This window comes from Echeneis naucrates, chromosome 3, assembly GCF_900963305.1.
Source record: "Echeneis naucrates chromosome 3, fEcheNa1.1, whole genome shotgun sequence".
NCBI lineage: Eukaryota > Metazoa > Chordata > Actinopteri > Carangiformes > Echeneidae > Echeneis > Echeneis naucrates.
Genome location: NC_042513.1, coordinates 5493343 through 5515211, shown reverse-complemented (window position 1 = coordinate 5515211; position 21869 = coordinate 5493343). Strand labels below are relative to the sequence as shown.

Here is a 21869-nt window from a genome sequence, read left to right as displayed (position 1 = left end):
TATACAGGCACAGCTTACACCTGCTCTGCTTAAAGGCTGGGAGCACTTTGAATGATGACTCTTCCATCCAAATGCATTTCCACTTATTTCAGTCTGTCCTCTCAAAACACAAGTCTAAAGGCTGGGGGGACTGCTGATGCTCAAAATTACATTTCTTTTTTGTGATGCATTCACAAAAGCAAGCAAGAATGGGTACAGGCCAAACAGAGCAAAAGAGGCCAGCAAGTGGACTTTTAATTTAAAAATTACATTAAATGTTACATTCATCCAACATTATTCAACGAACACATCTAAGCGCTGTTTTTCAAAATGCTAACCATATATTCTGAGATTGCACATTTTAATCTGAGGGTACGTTAATCTAACAGGTATTTGAAATCAGCAACTGCCTATTAGTGACTTGTGTGTTCCTACAGCTGGGGAAAAAGCTATTCATGAAATTCTTAACCAAAAAGTTTTGTGAAGGGCTGGCATGACTGTGACTCAAAAACAAAAATTTCAACCAGTTTTGGAAATAGAGGAAACTAAAGAGGCTGTCCTTTCATCTCCCTTTGGTGCCAGGGCAAGAACTTCAGTCCCAAGCATAAAGATGTTTCCCTTCTCATCTTCACAGAGAAGGTACCTTCTAAACAGCAATTAACAGTCTTAAAGTGGTATTTTGAAGTGTAGGCCTATCAGACATCTTCAACTAAGTCTAGGTCAGACAAACAGTTTACTGTCTTTGCAGTCCAATATGGTTTGCCAAGATGTGTCCAAACTGAGTATGAATGTTACATTTGTACTGAAAGACTATTTACACACTGACACATTATTAGTTCACAATATTGTGCAATAATAGCTGAACTGTGATACATGCATCAACACACAACTATTATTGTATTTCTGTAAAACAGCATGCAGTGTATCATTAAATACAGCACTAGAGATATGACAGTTTCCCACAACATACCAAATGGGAAAAATATGGGAATAATGAGTATTGAGAAAAAAAGGGAGATGTACTTGTTTCACAGATTATGTCTGACAATGCGTCATAAGATCTGGTACCAGTAAATTTAGTTAAGGGCGAGTCAACTAGGTGTATCCTCAATTCCTACTGTCTACTGTCTTTTCAAGTTTAGTTAAATAGTACAGTGACTCCTGAACAGAAGCCAATAGGTGAAACTAGACGTCTGGGCAAAACAAAAATGTATAAAAAAATAAAATAAATAAAAATCAAGTGCTGCGATATTTCAGTACATCCACTGATGTAAGAAAACATCCATGAAAATTTTATAGCTGCAAATTCATTGAATGTCAACAAAACTACTCACCAATTCAGAAAATATAGTGAAAATAGTATAACCACAGTTTTCTTGAAATCGTCTACACGAGACCCCAAAACCTAACATAACATTTTGCAATTTAGTAAGCAGACTCTCCACCAGTCAAAACCAAGCTGCTCCCTGCTGCCTATCAACAGGGAACATGATCCCCTCCAATCCCACATTCCTGTTTTAATGTCATCCAAATGGCAGCAGTCTTTTCTCATTGTGGTGGCAATCTAGTATTGGTGCACACACAACTTGCTGCTTATTCTGAAATTTTAACAAACACAGTGCAGGGAAGCTTTCATGCTACATAAATATCAGGAAATGTAGTCTTAATGACTATGTTAATTTGAAAAAAGTGTGCATCAACATAACATTTTCAGTCCTATTTGTCATCCCATCACCTCAGGCTCTAATTAGCATTACTCATTTTCTTACAGTTACACTTTCAATGGAAAGAACCCAAAATGTTTTTCAATACGATTAAAACATTGAAACACATAAACATGCTAAGAAATAAAGAGTAATCAGAAGAGATGAAGAGGGGAGAACGCACTAAAATGAAAAATTACAAATCCAGACATTTTTGGCGATTACCCAAGTGAAAGCAAAACGCATGTAGTAAATTGTATGACAAGGTGTGACAACAGCCATCATTTACAGTCCAGCATAACGTCAACAACTGGTTTCGTCTAACTGGAGCAACCGCCCAAACCTGAATATCACCTCCTCTTTTGCACAAAGACAGCACATTCCTCACTTGTCAAACTGAAATGAGTAAACCCTAACAGGACACACTGGGAAAATATTCAAATCTAACATGATTGGCTGGATTCATTTTTAGCCACTATGACTTTTTGTTTTTACATTATGTATCTTTTTTGAAGACATCACAGTCACATGACATGTGTTCAAATGTAAAACTCAGTATCAAAAGCCTGCAATATCTGCCCAAGACTCTTCTATGCTCTTTCCACACATGACCTCATTTTCAACAAACTGTGCAGGAATGCTTCATGGATTAATCTATTACATACAACATTAAGATAGGAATATGCAGGGTTCATAAAATCTATTTTCTTAATAGTCAACAATCACACACAGCTGCTACCATGATACAGGAAAAAAAGACATGAAGTTAGAATTTATTTTGAGGTCTTCACTAAGTGTAAGGATGCACTAAAACTGATTTGTTAAAGTTTTCAGCTTTACTTCAGTTACTGAATCTGATTAGAAATAAAGCTCACAGGATGGGTAACAGGTGGGTCTTTCGCCTGAAGTCACTAATATTAGTATTAATATCAGTTTTTCAAGTTCCACAACTCCAACAATCATCCAACACAAAAAGTACTCAGGATGGGTACTCATGGTGCATGTTTCCTCTGACTCTTTTTGAATCCTTGAGAATTTCCTGTCACTGCTTTAGCAAAGTATTCAACCTGGAACGGTAGAAATCAACAGGTAGCTGATCTCACACTTGGCTTGGAGATTATCGATGGCAAATTTGATCAAGTATAACAGCCCAAGTCAAATTATTTTGAACTTTGAACCTCTTACTGTCGGAACAGCATGGCTGGTTGGAGGCTGTGCTACAAAGTGTTTATTTCAGCCCAACTCCTAAACCACACACACACACACACACACACACAGATCTACCATTAGGCATACAGCATTAACCCAACCACTGGTATACAAAGCCTTCAGTAAATACAACCAACGTCTAACGTTCCAGTTTAGCACAATCTTTGGTCTTAACACTTCTCACTTGGCTTCCACACCTCCGGGTACTCACCTTATTTGAAGCTTTGGAGGACATTTTACTCTCCTATTGTGCTCAAAGAGGCAGGTGAAAAGTTTGAAGTGTCTCTGGTTCGATAATCACTTGGGAGAGCGCGCTATTTTCCCCTCGGCTTGAATTTTCGCCCAGCCGCCGCCACGCCGGGATACGGTGTTTTATTTAATCCGACACGACGGGAAACATGTCACGGAGAGCCGAGAGGAAGGTCCAAAGTTCATTATTTTATCTTCGTTAGCCGAAACGCTGATGTTAGTCCAGTCGGGCATCGATTCATGGAGGAAACTTGGTGCGGGGTGGGGGGTGGGAGGTGGGGATGAGAGAGGGGGGAGAACAGAGCGACGCGAAAAGAAGAGCACCTTTTCCTGACTGTGTCGTCGCTAACCGCTGGCTGAAAAGTTGTGCGGCAGAGGCATCACAGCAATGGCAGGCTGGGTGAAGCTCTCCCTGCTGCCTCACGGCGTCTGTGCGGAGCGGACCAGCCCACTGCGGAGGGGTGCAAGGCCCTTGAAAAACGGGGTCATTATCTAATTCCGCGAGACATCCCCTTCAATGACGACTTCTAACGGTGGATAATAGCTCCATATGTACCATTGCTTAGCATTTGTATTTAACGTTTAGCCCCGTAACTATTCTCAAAACGATAAAAAAAAGTAACACCCCTCCCCGCTCCTCTCATCCTGGTTGATAAAGAGTCCGGGATACAATAAGGAGAAGCGACGCCGCTGTCTCTGCTGATGCTGAATGCTCACTTTCTCCGTCAGATGGTGGCCAAGGTTGTGTTAGTGCAAAGGCTGCAGTGTTCCTTGTAAACCTTAAGTAGGAGGGCGAGAAAAGACCACAGAATACTGCAATGTGTAAAACCCTGCTACAGCCTTTCTTAAAAAAAAAAAAAAAAACAGCGTGAGCAGAATATTTCAAAAGTTAGTCACGCAATCACGTAATAAAATTGATGTACATATTTCATTTCTCGGTGATTTTGGGGGTGGGGTGGGTGCTGCATCTGTCCGATAACACAGCAGGACACTTAATTGAACTGAGAGTCACTTGGAGTTTAAAAAAAAAAAGCAGTGTTTGTGGCGACCTCACAGGAAACCACAAAAGCCATTCAGTGGAGTTCCTGTGACTTCCCAAACCACACCCCGCTCACAGGATGCCGCAGTCTCAGCTTGCATTGTTTCACAGTTTACTTCTGTTTCAAGAAAACAATACATGTGGTATCCAAGTGAGCCACATAAGAAACACAAAGTAATTGAATAGTATAAAAGTGTTCAGCTTCCCTTGTTATTGTACACATGATTATGCACATACAGACAACTTATCTTTTCTGAGGAAACTGAGCTATTGCATTCCCTGGATCTAGCTCTCCGAAGGCTTACTTCCTTGGCTCAGCCCCCAGAGGAGGGCTGGATGGCAGTGTAGGTGGTCTAAGGGGTTAATTCTCACCAGACATAATCCTACAAGGCTAAAATACAGCCAGTCAGGAGGAACAGGCATGTCTTCAGGGTTGCAAGCAGGGGATGACCTCCAGAAAGGCCAAGTCATACTGAGAAGAGGATCAAGACAAAGGAACAGCTCTAAAACCTGCACCCTTACAGCAGCCAAATACGTTCGAAGGAAATCTTAACTGTGATGTACATTTTCATCACAAGGGTCTACTGAAACAAGAACATTAAGCATGATACATACTAGTATTGATGCAAGTCGCTCACTCCTTCGGAAGCTCCTCAAACGTTTGTCGGGATCGATCAGTGCAGATAACAGGATGTTTAACATGATCACTCAGGTCTCCACTAACAACAAAATATAGTCAAGCTTGAGCAAAAATATTAATGATAATCTTTAAAAAGTAAGCGTTATTTCCTCTGCTGGTCATCTATTACTGTCATCCACGCCTGTGTTCAGATGTCACATCAGATGTTCTGACAGAGAGGACCAAGACATTAGTGACACTCCAGTGTGATCAAAGCTATCTCTGTCCTTTATGCTTGTATCCCTCCTCTCATTTCTCCATCTTTTTTTCTCTCGCTCCCTCTCTCTCTCTCACAAACAAACAAACACACACACACACACACACAAACACACAGCTTTTTTCTGCAGTGGGCAGCTTCAAAGATCAGGTGTGCTCATGGAAGAGCAGGCACATGGAAAACAAAGGTGAACAATCAGGCCTCTATTTCGGTAGGAGCACATCACAAGGTTCATTCAACCCAGTTAGTCCTGCAGCAAAAAGGCTAATGTAGAATGAAATAGCATAATGTGCACACACTAAAAATGTGAAGGTAGCAGTTCATGCACATAGAAACATTCACATTAGCAAGGACAGAGATATATTGTGATAAACAGAAAAGAATGTGATATTTGATGAGAAAGAGTTGTTTAGCCTGTATTCATCTGTCATGAGTTTAAGTCTGTGGGAGGCTGTCTGATCCCTCCTGTTTCCCCCGTTGACTAATAGCTGCCCTGCAGGTCCAGCAGAGGCTCTGTTCCTGTTGACTAACTCAAACCTTCTGGAGATATAGGATCAACTGAAGGTCTTTATCAATCCATGTCACATTATTGTAGAGAAGCCATTCTTCTTGAGGTTTTAATACGCAAACATTGGTACCCAATAATTTGTGTAACTTACTTTAACTTTTTTTCTTATATAACCAGTTAGTTCTACTTCAGACATTACTTGTTATTGATGTTGGTAAATACACTGTTTTTGTCCTAAACAGTGGGTTACTGTATTTACTTCAGTTAAGGATTGTTGCAAATGTAATGCACATCTTTGAAATGTGAGTAAAGATTGAAACAGAACCAGAGCGACAATAAGCAATTTATTTACATTATGATGAATGGTGAATGGAAAGCACTTCTAGTTTAAACATGATTTGCAGCTTTATTTTATTTTGATAGATTTTTACTTACAGGAAATTAATATGACCAAATAAAGTCAAAGTGAAAAGGGTTGTAGCGTAACCCGCTAATGATCAGTATACAAATGTCACATCTCTGCTTAAGGGGCCAACTGTTTGGGGCCAGATTAGTATCATATGACAGGATTAGCAGGCATCTCTCAAATTTATCCCTCAACTACAGGTCAGTATTGTTAAGGCTTTTGTTAAGGACTCAACCATTAATCACAAATCTGGTTTTGGGATTTCATGAAACATGAGTTTGTGTGTAATAAGACGTGGTTTAAGGTTTGAGGTCAAACATAAAACATAAACATAAAATTATGGTAATTACAGTGATCTGTAGATCTGATCAGTAGATGCTGATTACGGCGCACAAGAAAGAAATGTATCAAACAAAACCACGAGCAAAAGCAGAATAGAATTGTATCAAATACCAAAAAATTGTTTTGGTCTAAAGGAACCATTCAAAGAACAGCAGCAAAAACTGGCCGAAGCTTTTAACCACATTTTTACTTTCGTTATATATCAACAGACTGCTTTTTTTTTTTTTTTATCAGAAACAGTTTTCATAGGTATTCATCCTTGAGGAGAGCCTCTAAACCAGATTTTCACCTAAATCTGTCAGCTACACTTCTGTGTATCCATTGACAGCACATGCTATTCATCACACTGTCCCACATCATGCAGAAAGCACACAGGTTTCCTGCAGCACTGTGCGTGTGAGCTATTGAGCAGTCTCTGGCAAAACGAACAACTTCAGGATTGCTAACATATCGTTTGTATAATCAAGGGCGTTTATAAGAGATAGTATATTGAGCATTTAAAGAGAGAGAGAGAAGATTAAAGCTTTTGCATCCAAACGACCAGTTTTATGAGGTTTTAAGTAGGCACTGAACACAAACTACTTCAGCTATCGAAACAGACAATGGCTCCGGGAATAAAAATTCTTAAATCACAAGTCATCACAGTTAATCCTGCGGGGAGCATGAAGGGAAAAAACTAATTTCAATCTATTTGTGCTAGAAGGAAAGGTAGACAATCACAACAGTGACGAGGATTTTGTGTTTGGGATCTGTGGATGTGAATGTATAAAAGTAATGTTTGAGATTATCATTATCAGTGAAACTTAGGTACTGGGAATTTCCTTATTAGTCTGAACTAAAGTGAATGTTAAGCTGACCAACAAATGTAGATTGACATCTCTGTGTCAAATTGCCAGACAAGCAACATTCATCAGCTATTATCAAACTCTATCATCATTTGTTTACTTTTCTTTTTTTTTATATATATCATGTTTTGCAGTATCTACAGGAATGGGACATTGTAAAAATGTTGAAAACATAATGATGAATCACATGGTCAAAAGTAGCTTCCTATTAGTGGATTTTATATTCCTGCTTTTGTGCTTGACTGCATTCTTCACTCAATCATTCACAGCCACAGAAAAGAAGTGAACGTTTGTAATGAAGGAAAAAGTCACTGATAACGAACCAGGCTACATTAAATCTTCAGAAGAAATTGATGTCAGGAGCCAGGCTGTAATCAACTAGTTCCCCTCAAAAAAATCTTTCATTTTCCTCTTTCTCTGCCTCTGTCTTGCTCTTACTCCTCCCAACGGAGAAGGACTGCTGTGCCTTTTATAGCCAGAGAACAGAGACTATGCTGCAGCCAGGCTGGTTGAACTCCACTCTGCTTTTCAAGTGACTTAACAAGTAATGGCCCAAGTCGCACAGCACAATAACAGCTCTATTTAAAATTTCACCGCTTTTCTATTTCTGTGATTATTTCTCAGTAAAGCATACAGGCTGTTATGACCTTCCCTCAAAGCAGCCTGAACATTGAATGTGTTCTTGCTTAGAGGAAGACCTGCACCCATTAATGGCCAGCATACTGTGTAAATCTGCTGAGGAAGAACTGGCTATTGCGTCAAGCCTCCACATGACGACCCCATTGTTTGCTGCAGAATGAGACAGTAAATAAGAAATATTGCAAATACCAAGGTTCAATCCATATTGCAGTCAGCTCATTTTAGTATGTATGCCCATGTTTGTGGGACTGTATGTGTTTTATCATACACATATGGCAAACAGGTCAAACTTTTCCCTTCATTGTTGCAATAGCATAATGGACAATGCAAATGTGACTTCAATCAATTTGTCACTGCCCAGCCTTAATTGTTTTTAAACATAAAAGTATTACACTGTGTCTGTGCTCTGCCACCGTGTCCTCCAGCTTTTGACATGGAGGGAAAATACAGAATGCCAGAGCAAAATGTCACATCACTATCTGTGAATAATCATGTTTTTCGCTAATGATGATGGTTCACTTTCTAAGAACATTAAAACCAGGAAGAGAACAACTATAATAATAAAAAAAAAAAGTCCGGAATATTCCAACAATATAGATATTAGAGGTACTTTCAAGAATCAGACCTTATTTCAAATTACTGTGCATAATCCATGCTGTATTTTGTTTTCATTAAATGTTGATGATTTTTATACTGTCACTGCTTCCCTATAATCAGATGAGTAATGCTCAGCTGGACTTCATAATACATGTGAGCTCAAGGGTCAAAAAGAGAACATATTCAAGCAAGTCAAGAGATGGAAAATTGCTTGTGGGTGTTGAATGGAGCTGTGACAAAAAAGTGCAACAAAGTGGAAAAGATCTGTGCAAACTGACAGCAGTAGGACCACACAAATCCACACAATCACCATATTCTGAATTAAATAAATGAGAAGATTCAAAGGCCAAGTTCAAGTTGGTTTTTTTTAAGCGGTAACATTTTAATCTATGAGGACTGGACAAGATGTGCACCCAAAATGCTTACAAAATGCAGAATCAAGTAGGTGAATTTAATCTTTTAGTTGCGGGTTTGCATACATAGCTGTGGAAGATGGGGGAGATACAACAACAGCACAGCACTTTGTGCAGGTGTCACTGCAGTGTTTACGTGAAAGCCTCGCAGAACAGATATGGGGTTACATTTAAAGTATGCTGGAGACATTTTGAATCAGTCAGAACAGCTTGATGGGTTGGTCTTCATATTTAGAAGAAGAAACCACCACAGTGTTTCCTGTACTTTACCTGAACAATGTGTTCTTTGAGTGCCTTGCTTTCTTTAAAATGCATAATAAGACTGGAGTGATTTAAAGAAAGAATATGAACTTATCCTAAACTTGCTGCAAAAGCATCCAAAGCAGATCAATCAGCAGTCCCATAGTGTCCATATAAACTTTGGCTGTACTCAACAAATAAAGAAAGTGCATGTTACAGTAAGTATTCTCTCATTATTTGTCTTCAGAAATAGTGACATAGAGGTATAAAGCCTAACCTGAAACAACTTGTGCCCAACCTGGTACAACTCGGAAACAATAAAACTATAAAAACAGTAGCAGACGCACATCATCAGTCATATATTTGGCAACCACACAAAAATATAAAGCATTACCCTTTTCTGTTATTTAACAGGTTTCTGTGTCACGTCAGACAGAGTAAGAGAGTGCAATAAAATTAGCAGTTAAACTGATGATTTCAGCATTGTTTCAAACTTTCCTGCCACAAATCCAAATTACAGTTTCTGCAAAAGAAACAAGGAGGACAACAGAAGAGGAGGTACAGCAACGTAGTTGTTGCAACAGCTCAGTCTTGGCTTTCATAAGAATAATGTTAAGAGTAATGTCCGTTTCTGTGTAAATCTGGTTGAGTGCTCTCTAGTTTATTTTTCCCAAGACTGTTCTTTGTATCAGTGACAACATACCAGACTTCAGTACATCAGCTAAAATTAGACACTCATCAGAGAGACTTTAATATAAGGTTGAAACAAAAGATTATTCTCAATATCAATTAAGCTGGCACTTTACTGTTTCATAAAATAATTGTCAGAATAATCGATAATAAATCACAGTGGACAAACTGGAAGTGGTGAATGTATATATATATTTACAGACAAGGAAATGAAAAGAAAAGGGGAATACAGCCAAGGACTAGCAGAGCAGGAAAGGGTAAATGGGTTAAAGAGGGAATATTAATGGAAAAGATACATGCCAGCTAAGAAGAAGAAGAAGGAAGAATCCTGCCATTTAAAATATAAGCATTTTTATTTATTAAGAAAGTTGATAGGATGAGAGAAAATAGAGGGACCAAATGGAGAAAAGGCAAGGAAAAACAGTAGATGAGAATGAGATAAACTACATTATATTGTGCCATAAAGTTATAAAGAATTAGGGAATGTTTCAAATCTTGTGAACTCGGAGTCCACAGAAATAAAGAACTTGCATCTCCCTCCCACTGTCAGTGACTCTTCCCATGGTACTGCCTGTTACTGCTACATTCCTGCAGTATGAAGCTGTTTGCTCTGGGCAAAGGAAAGGAAACAACTGAAGCTTCTAGAGAACCAGTCGCCTCCACCTCTGCTGAACAGTTCAAGCTGCGAATTCAGACCAAAAACCCTATTAATGTGAAAACAGACTGAATTCACTTTGCATTTACTGAGGTAAACTCATTTCTGGCGACTGTTCAGAGAGCAGTCAGTCAGTGAAAGCCCCTGAGGCGTCATTGAAATGCTTACTGTGGCACAATAGTGCAGCTTGCTGTGTAAACAGTCAACCTATCAAAACATGTCACTTTCTGTGGCATGTTTTGATAAAAAAAAGACTTTTTTTTTTCCCTAAAGGAGTGAATCAGGCTCTTCCACTGCCGCTTAACCCATTCTGTTCAACGTTTACGACACCTCCAATGAAATCCCAACCTCACCATAGTAAATGATGTGTTTTTGGTGAACTTGGACATAGAAAAGCGGAGCAGGATAGGAACCAGACCCAGCAAACCAAAGGGGCGGATGGAGACACAGCAGCCACAGGGGCCGCTTCAAGCCTGGTAGTGATGAGATGCGATGGGACCCGACCCTGTAGACGCCCCAGCCACTGTGTTAGCTGACTAATCCCCTTGCCGTCAAGTGCCAGGATCCAGACTCATCAGCTTTGGTGTTCTCTTGTCAGACTCATTTTTATAACATCCCGCTGGTCAGTTCTAACCACTAATGCCCAACACAACAGCCCCTAATACCAAGTGATTATGGAGCGCTGTTTTAGCACATTTGTCGCCTGAAAAGAAAGAAAGAGCCACAAGGCAATGGGCTGGCTCCCTGCTCAAAGGACAAGCCTGATGAACTCAGCAGAAAGGCAGCAGAGCTAAAAGCCAATCTAAGCCACCTCTCTTGGGTTGGGCACTGTGGGGTCTGACCTGGGTCAGGACTGAGCTGGGCAGTGGGCAGGGATTTACAGTGCCCAGCTCTCCAGTATACAGACAGTTCCTATGAGCTCATATGTGAGCCGAGACTAAAAGTATACATCCAGTCCTTTCCTACATACCGGGCAGAAAGATGCAATTTCTGATATAGGTTTGATTCTGCAGTTGTAGGTAAACTTGCAAAACTTAAATTATGTCCGCCTAGTAAGTTGCTTTAGATAAAAGCATCTGCAAAATGAATGAATGTAAATGTAAGCAGACAGGGACACAAAGGTGACTGAGAATCTGTCATAGCCTGCCACCAAAGGGATTATAGAGAAAGGAGAAATGCAGCAATATATTTTCAAAAATGTTAGGGCAATAGCTTTTGATTATTTTAGTTTTGGATAATTCTTTATAAGTTGTTTGCTCTATAAAATCTCAGAAAATATTTCTTAATGTTGCAAAACAACATAAAGAAATGTTTTTGGGTTTTTTTTTTAATCACAGTGCTAAAAATTGGACCTTACAAATCTAGACTCAAAATAAACACTGACACTAAATAGCACTAAGACTAAACAGCACTACTTTTCTAATGCTTTATTATTTTTAAATGCTTAGATATAGATATATTTTTACAAATGTAAACACCAGAAATCCTCTGATTGTGCTGTTTTCTGAGGGATGCAGGAATCTGTGTACAGTAAAGGCCAAAAGTTTGGATACACTTTCCTATTCGTTTGAATGAGAAGGTGTGTCCAAACTTTTGGCCTGTACTGTATCTGGGCAACCAGAATTTATTACTTCTTCAGAGGTAGGGAGTAGCTACATAAAGTAGTCATGGTTATTAATTATAATTATTAAAAAAAAAAAAAAGACATAAAGTATCTTCTCATGGCCTCCGTGATTGTTGATTAGATTTGTTAGACAGACAATACAGAAGTCTAAGGATGAGAAATGATATTGATATTAGATAATATTGAGCAATTCCACACCCAACTAAACTTGTTTTAGCTTTGGATGCGTTAGTGGGGATATTCTCAGTTCAGATTCAGTCTTAATATTTATTAGTCATTCAATACCATGACACCATTGAAGTCTGATAAAAGAAATAAATGAAATAAATAAACAAAACAGAGAACAGAAAATGAAATGTAGAGTGGATATATTTGCCTTTGCTTCTCCACCCACTCCGTTCAGTTAAGAGATGTTATCTGCTACTGTTTGCCCACAGCTCTTGTATCACCTGAGGTGTGTCTCGTTAAACTGGCAAACCATGTGATGTACTACAAACAACATATGGAAGCAGCACTGATGGGACAACACTTTAACACTTCTGCTCTGCAAATACTTAGTCAAGGCAGCCAGTCAACACAGGTCTACTTCTCCTGATATTCCAGGTTTTACGCACAGTTTATCTAACCAAGTCAACCGCACAAGTCAAAGTTATCGCAAAAATAGAGAACCAGAGAGAAATCTGCTGTTGTCTTTGATTTTGATGAGATTGAAATTAAACTTACAAAATAAAGGGAATCCAAAAAACATATGGTCTCATTGCTCAATCTTATGTGCAACTAATGGAACATGCATTTTTTTTAATTAGAGTGTATGAAGGGAAACATTATGCAGACCACAGCTACAAGGCTGTGATTAGTTCTGTTGGCATGCTGTTAGTCAGCCTGTAATATGCAAGAGCAGGAGTCCTTCTGAAGGTCAGACTGTATGACACAATAGGAATTTGCAGGACAACAGGATTGCATACCACAAAGTCTATGAATCACAGCAGCTAACCTTGGACTCCCAGATATAAATACGAAAATATCTCTTTTTAATTTCATTTTTTGGAATGTGTTTCATGTGACTTCAATAATACATTTTCAACGACTCTTATTCTGTTTTAAGGGTAGTAATATACAGCACAGTGTAATCCATTTTGAATGACATTATTACTGCGGTTAATATTCAGGTGTCTCAGAAATACTTGATATATTACATTGTAATACTTGTCTCAAATCTACAACAGGGATAGTAAAAGGATAAAAAATAATCCCCTTTGTATTTATATATACCGTAAGCTACACTACATTATGTATGGACAAGATTAAATAGATTGACACTGAAATCCTTTCATTCTAAATTTACACTAAAACACTCAACCCACAGGAATTACACAGGAACTGTACAGAACTTAAAAGCCTGTCAGAAAAACATGCTAAGTGATGCATTGTCATGCACAAGGAAAACTGTGAATCAATCAATGATGGAAGACCAAACCAACCAAACATCTTCTTGCTGTGAGTCATCGCTGCCAGTAGTGGAAAGATATTTAACAAAGAAGATTCATAAATATCTTACTTAATAAAATCTTTTGTACAATAAATTTCAGAACAATATCTCACAAGCCTGAATGTGTGTTTTAATTTTAACTGTGTACTTTGATTTGCCAATTCTATTCTTCCAAATGTAATTTTCTGCTGTCACCATTTAGGAAAATACAGTTAACAATTACAGATATTAATAGTTAGACGATGCAGATCAACACACAAGCTACATACTAATCATCAGTACAGTAAATAAGTGACAGTTGAAATCAATATGAGCCACTCTTTTCGATAACTTTTTCTGTGATCCATTAACATGAAACATCACTTGGTATTGGAGTAAACCTCCTTCAAAATAAATCTTTCTGCAAAACACTAAACATTTAGATATGACCAGCACGAATGAAACATTTAAACATCAAATGCACAGAAATAATATATCAATAAAAGGAAACCAATCTGTTTAACTATAACCCTCAGAAATTAGCATTTGATTAACTCTGTGCTCACGATACATCATCAAGTTCACTCACCACACATGCGTGCATATGCCTGCACGTGGTCTGACTCCAGCTACAGTCAACCCAGAGGGATACTTTTGCCCATGTATGTGTCCCTCCGTACGCAGTCAGTGCATCTGCTTGTGTGAGCTGATGATCCTGATGAGCAGTGCACACTGTAGACCTGGTGTGACATCTGTGAGTGCCGTGAGATAATCTGCATGACACTGCCACTGATAGCAGCGGAGATATTGATTTAAAAAGCGGCAGCTCTAAAATTAGATTCCTATGTGTTCTGATTGGGCCAGAGGCATGCACCTTTGTGGTAATATGAACACATGGACCCAGCTGAGCGTAAAGATCAAAGATTTGATGATGGAAACTCCTGCAACTCCAGCAGTCCTGACTGAAGTCAAGCTAACAGGAGTGGGGCCCTGTGGCCTGACCTCCTGCTCCCTTCCCCTCTCCGTCCTCCCTCCCTGTGATAACAGAGACATTCCTGAGCCCGTTCCCTACCTCGCCACAGGCCTCTCCCTTAATTCCAGTGGAGTGTGTGGAATGTTGGACTGGAGAGCTGAGCGGCCAGGGGCAAACAGACAAGAGGAAATTAACAACATTAATAAACTCAGGTCTGTTATGGCTCCTGAAACACCTGGATGCCCATTTCAGGACGAACCAGCAGACTGTATGCACACACACACACGTACAAACCACAAGCAGCGAGAACATCTGCGGTACAACGTGCAAATCTGCTGCATCCCCCGTCCATATGTAGTTGGATTAACTATGTAAGAGAATCAGAGAACTGGATTACAGGAAAAGATGGGATCTCTTTGAACACACAGATTAGATAGATCAGATGAATGCACAGTTTAGGGATGCAGAAAAAAATGTCGAAGAACAGAATGAAAGCAGAGTGAGTTTTATGAGAACATTTTATGTATTAATTTACCAAAATAATCTTTGAATGTCTTTCTTGAAAAATAGACTAGCATTGTTACTATGACTCCATGCTCACAATGAGGCTGAAGAAGCACTACTTTGGTACTAAAACTTCACTGATGTTGAGCCTCAGCCACTAAAACAGAAACAATAAAATAAGAAAATTCAAGAAAGTCAAAGGTTGGACCATTGGAGTGTTCTTAGTTTTCCTTTCATTTGAAAAGGTGCCTTTGAATCGGCAAATAGCGTGAGAAGATAAACCAAAAGAAGATCAAAGGGAAAACCAGAAGGAGATTTGGAAAATGCCATATTGCCAAAAAAAAAAAAAAAAAAAAAACTGAGGAAAACGCTCTGTTCTCTCTGTAAGTGGAGAGATGGCCTGGAAAAAAGATGAAGGGCAAAACCTATCAGAAAGAGTGATATACGGCCCTGGAACTGAGTCTGCCTCCAAAACGTAAATCTCCACCACTCCTCTGTGCTTCTGGAAATGAATTCTCTCCATTGGTAGCTGCTTTATTTATGGGTAAGCATTGGGGATAGGCGATCAGCCGCTAGGATGACTGAGTTGCAGTTACAGAGGGAGAGGTGGAGCTTGGTGGGGCAGAACGGGTGTCAGCCAAACATCCAGCTGCCTCAAATGAGCAATGACATTTGGGGTCACAGGCTTGCAACTATTGAAACCATGCAGGCTATTAATCATCAACCCAGGGAAATTATCCGATTAGAATTTCTCCAGGGCCTGAAACAGTTTTTATTATTACCAAACTTATCTTCTTAAGTTGAAGACCATTTGATTTGATGTTTGGCAGATTCAAAAGCAATTCCTTTTTTCTCCTTCCAAGCACATTTGCTCCAGATAGAGCCACTGGCTTTCAGTGTGTGAGTGCCCATACACATGAGTGTGTTTCTGTCTGCCAGTCACTCTGACAGGAATGGAGCTCTTCACTTGGACAATACAGGATCAAACACGACAACGTCACAGGCAGAGATGTCACATTCCCTGTGACTGCACCGAACAGAGAGGTTCGTAGTATCGTGACCTCCCTGAGCAGCCACTCAAGACTCTCCCTTTCTGCCCACACTGTCTACCACCACACAATTCCTTTCTATTACTCCTGTCCACCTGCTCAACTTCCTGTCTGCCTGTCCGTCTGCCTGCCTCCCTCAGGACGAAGGAGGATGGCTACCTTTATTAAAGAAAACAGGCAGGGCAATAACAAGGGATACAGGTCTATGAGGACAGTTAATCTGCTGGCAGCATCAGCTCTGAGGGAGGTTCGACTGAAAATAAGCCTGAAATGTATACTGTCTAAGGGCAGCCCATGGAGTCCATCAGAGTCACTAGCTATTAGAGAAGGGCAGATTATATTCAATGGCTAAAAAAGGTAGCCAAAAGGTAGAAAGGGGCTATGATTCATAGGTAATAGAAAAGAAATAAACCTGATGAGGGCATTGCTTTTGTCAGTCTGTTGACATTCTGGTAGGCTCTAAGAAAAGGCACTGATCCATGGATGGCAAAATCCCTATGACCTGACCGATAAGTCATCCCCTGCTGTTCCTCTCTCTGCCCCTCATTTTCTCATTTTTTATGAAATATCTCCAGCTAAAACTTGACACCAACTCATAAATATGAGCAGGCGTGCTGGGGAGTTCATATCTCCCGTTTCTGTTTTATCAACAAGAACAGGAACAAACATCAGAACATTTTGTACTCGTCCATGTACTCTTATTCACCTCTTCCCTGAACATCTTTAACAGCTTTCAGTGGGGATGCTGATGTTTGGCTCAAAGAACAGGACTTAACCATGTAACCATAGGTGCTTCTTTCAAGACCAAACAATTTGTTCCCATCAGCCAGTAGAAAAGATATGATGCTAAAAGGGTCATATCTGCAAATATTTATACTAAAGTGCTGATGAATCTGGATCTCGTGCTCTCTTTTTCTTTCCTGTGTGGCAGTAAAATCCCCAGTGGGCTTTTCTGGAATGTCAATTTCCGTCAATTAAATTTTCAGGTATTTGCTTTTCCCTTACGTCACAGGCAACGCAGTAGCACAGACTTCTCCAACAGAGCCGTTACTCTACATCTTCTGCGCACATGGAACGAATGTGGTTGCTGACCTTGGTGCAGAAATAGTAGACATTCACCACATATGCTGCTCATATAAATGCTCAAAGGTTCACAAAAAGGTAAAAACCTTCTTTGGACAATTGATTGATGCATACTTAGCGAACAACAGCTGACAAATGCTTTTATCTTCACAATCCACTCTTTTTGTTCCTCTCCTCAACTGAGCATCAGTTCACTAACTGCCTGCAAATGCTTTGAAATACGTTTGAAATATGAAGGGTGCCAAAGAGTTTAAAGACATTTGACATATATCAATGTAAGTATTTATTTATATCCCCTCATGGTTCGACGGTGGAAATGGAGACTGAAGAAACCAGTGATGTGCTCAGTGGGTTAGTAGTGAAACACTGTCCTCTGCAGGATGAAAGCACGCATTGACCCAGATTTCAGTCTGGCTGACTAAAAAGTCTTCATTCTGCCAGTGTAGCACTATCAGTGGTCACACAGGTGTACTGCACAGTAATATCAGAGTACATACTTCTTGCAGCCATTATATCAACACATGATATAAAAGATACAAACTATGGAAAATATGAACCAATGCATGTCATTATTATTATTATCATTATGCAAAGTAGATTCTTATTTGGCTCATGATGTTTTTCTAGCACTAAGCTAGTTGTAAAGAACTATATCTTACTACACATATATTTGTACCTTAAGTTTTCAGGTGGGCTGAACTGACGATGAATGTCAATGTAGTAAAACACGCAGTATTAATAATGTTGAAATATGTATATACAGGAAGATTTTTCATTTTTGACAAAAACCCATACTTGGGATTACGAATGTGAGCACATATGCTTATATTTGTGATTTAAGATTTTTAAAGCATTTATTTCTAAATTTTGTTAGATACTTACAAATGTGGAATAGCAGGATTTAGTTTTTACCACACACTTATCTTTTGAATTAAAGTAAAATCAATGGAAAACCCATACATGGGATAAATGCATATATCTCCTTTAGGTAAAAAAAAAAAAATATTAATGCAATGATTCAAACTGTTTCACCTGTTAAAACACATTCTATAAATTTGCAACTAATTTTAGTCGAATGTGACCCCAAAGGTCACAGAGATCAGTGTGCGTGTCTGTGCAGTCAATCAGCAGAAGATGCTGATTCACTTCTCTAAAGAAACAAACACACCCACAGCTGCACACACTCAAACACATACAGACCTTCCTGCCATATAATGAAATCCTTTAAAAGCTGAGCCATAACTTTAAGTCCTGGTCAAAGGAGAGATGTTTCTTATCCATCATTTAACAAGCAGCAGTTTCAGTCTCTGTGCTGCTGTTATACCTCTTCTTGATTTAAGTAAACAAAATACCTCTTCAAGGGACAGACATCTGAGGTGAAGTAGAAAAAGGTTTAATTGAATAAATGTCACTGATCAAACATGTTGGACAAAGTTGGTTTAAATGAGAAATAATTCATTAAAAAGAAGAAAAAGAAGGTCTGCCTATAAAAATAGGTCCTGTCACAATTTCACATCAGCAGAACAGGCGAAGTCTGCCTTGTTTAATGGACTTGGGTGGGGAGGCCATCAAAACTGTGAGCAAGCAGAGTACATCCCTCAGCAGGTAGCATCCTGAAATAGCAACCTTGATCGTAATGGTGCACAGCACAGCCCCTGGCCTCTGACAAATCCATCATGAGAGGCCCCCCGTGTCTGAACAAGTAGTCCTCCTGAGGTCCATACACACAAAGACAGACACAGACCCACACATCCAGTGACAGACATAAAAACAGCACTCACAAACACACAGATATCTCTATGCACCTGCTCTGGCTAACCCATTTCTCCTTTTTTCCCCACTTTTTCATCAGATGCTTTACTGCTCGCTGTAGACAGACGCCACAGGGACAGGTTGCAGGTCGCCATCATGGCTGCCCTGGGGGCATCTCACTTTACAAAGTTTCACAGTCTTGGTGGTCAATTGACTTGAGAAGGGGAATAAAAGTCAAACATGAAATGGGAGCCCCTGGAGGTGTCTGTATGGAGGGAAAGGCCAGAGACAGTGATTTTTCTGTTCACCTGCAGCTGTTAAGGACCTGGCACCGTCGAAAAATGGCAACATCACCAGCGATAAAATTAAGTACAGGGCAGGGATGACATTACAGTCTGTACAATTACTCATGCAGTAGCAACAGATGAATAGGGACCCACTGATCACATTTTAGAATTTATAACAGGACGTTTGACAGATTAAATGATTTAGTACAATTTAAAATAGTAGAAAAACAGGAAATAAAAATAATGTGATATTTTTCAACAAGATAACTTAAAAAAGGCAGAAAGATGATAAGATTTGTCCCAGTTTCCAAACCAGATCTTTAATTTCTTCTCAAAAACACCACTGTCAAGAAAAAAATAACCCATCCAGGTAGTCAGTGGGGTTATTACTGTCTCTGCCAGAATATGAAAACATTATTTTTTACATTGAACTGATTTCATTTGATTAATAAATGAAATTATTAAATAAATCTAATAAATTCAGGAATTCTAGTTGCAGCCCTTAACATGTTATGTTTATATATTGGCTAAATAACAAATACTATGTGTCTCGTGTTTTACCAACCTAATCACTCAATTACAAAATTAATAAATAAACAAATAACCTGTTGACATGACTCCAGATGACTCACTGTGTTCTCTCACCAAAGAGACTGTCCATTTACATTGCTTTAACCTGTGTTCATTATTGCCCCAACATCCCACACCCAGGGCAAAGTAATTGCGTTGCCATGGAAACAGAAGAGGGCCTAAATTTGGAGCCGCTGAGAATCCAGCCCAGCTCATTAGACAATGCTGCTGCTGCAGCCCCATGGTCTGAGATGAATGCTGAAGTCATAAATTAACCCAATCTTCTCTTTCATAATCCCACACAGCTCCTACACGATCCGTCGACTGTGTGCTCTCGATTGACACGGCAGAGTTGCTGTCACGTGGATGGATGAAGAGAAAAAAAAAACAAAAAACGTTAAAACCCTACTGTAAAGGAAATGGAGCTCTTGATTCTATTTAGACAAATTCAATTCAGTGCTACAAAGTGTTGATTGCTTTTAAGTGTGGCATTTCAGCAGAGGTGAGACCACTGCACAGATGTGAGGGCAAACCTAAAATAACATGAAAACACCAGAGCTACTGAAGGTCACTGAGGAAACACTGACAGCGGCTGAGGCTGAAAATTATCGCTAAGTGAGGATCTGCAACTGGCAGCCCTGTTGTGTCTGTTGGTGTGATTTGATCAATACAGTTCAGGTTAATATCACGGGGCATGTATAGTACCTAACATCTTTTCTTGAATTGACTGCTACCTACATGATGGTGAGCAAAACTGACTATTAACATAATCTAAACAAATACATGAATATGAGTAAAATAGGTTATCTTTAACCATTGAAGCTTAAATCAATACTAAAGGCTACAGATAAGGTGAGGCTGAGTTTGAGGTCATGCTTTCTCCATTCAACATATAATTCATCTTTGACTTCTCTTTTAATTTTCTGTCCTTCCATCACTCGGTGTTGCTCTCCTCCTTTGCTCATCCTATCTGTTCATGCCCTTTGGTAATTCCTCTCTGCCCTCTTCCATCTTATTCTTCTTCTGTCCCCCATTTGAGAAATGCTGACCTGCAGACTCCTTAATGCGACCAATCAATATCTCACAAAGGACACCAGACCGCCGGACATTGTAATATTAAGACCAGCCATCCGTGCAGCCTCTTCTCCAAGTATCTTCCACAAATTTCACTAATACATATGCACGCACTTAAACACACCTTGCAAAACCAGAATGATTGATTGACTTAATTTAATTTCATGTGAACTGTTCTACGTGACCCTGTGCTAAATAAGGGCTTCTCACTTAAAGGCTTCTGCTGGGGATGTCATAGATCATTGCTTCATCTATCTATAGAACAACCATTGATCCGGCCTGCCCTTCCTCTCTGACATTACAGATGCAGGCAGCCACCGGATGAGCTTCTATAAGAGGCAGGGAGCATGTCATTAGGGAAAGGACTCCAATCAAAATCAAAGCCATAGGGAAACTGAAAGCCATAGGCTATAGATTTGCTGCTGATTAATGGCAAATGCAATGAATGAGAGACTTCATCTGTTTCCTTCATGACAAGTGTAAAGCCATCACCTGCAGAAGTGATCAAACACCATCAATCCAAAAAGTAACTGATGGGTGCAGTACACAGAGGAATGTCAACAAGTACAGTCTTTAAACCAGTGTTTGCTTTTGTCATCATATCTTACACATATTTTATTCTTCCTTTTATTATTCCTTTTATTCTAAATAAAATATTCAATATTACAAACTCAGCATGTTTTTTAATCAGAAAAGTAACTACAGCTGTCATAAAGGAGTCAGTTTCCTTCAGTGATGTGTAGTGGAGTAAAAGTATAAAGCACCAAGAACTATAAATATTATGCTTAAGTACAGTTTACTAGAGTAAATGTACTTATTTTTATTTTTCATCACAATTTTTAAAGTTAAATGGTAACGATGGTGAAACGATGGTAAAAAGTTTAAGCAGAACTGGGTGACAGATTTCCACTCGGCTAGGATGCGCAAATTATTTTCTCCCCTATGTGTTATCAGCAGCAGAGTTGATCTACTTAGTACTATCCTTTTGTTTAGATTGTAACATTGTTTCATATAAACATCATGTTTCCAGTATTTCTCTGGATTAAGGCATATTCCTATGTTTTATCACACCTAG

The 21869-nt window shown here is 39.3% G+C and overlaps 1 protein-coding gene across 1 annotated transcript in view; it reads right to left on the bottom strand.

The window, feature by feature from the left end:
- The window catches only part of tjp1a (tight junction protein 1a), a 79094-nt gene that overhangs the window by 39600 nt on the left and 17625 nt on the right, over positions 1–21869 (bottom strand). The gene's annotated exons all lie outside the window — the stretch shown is intronic.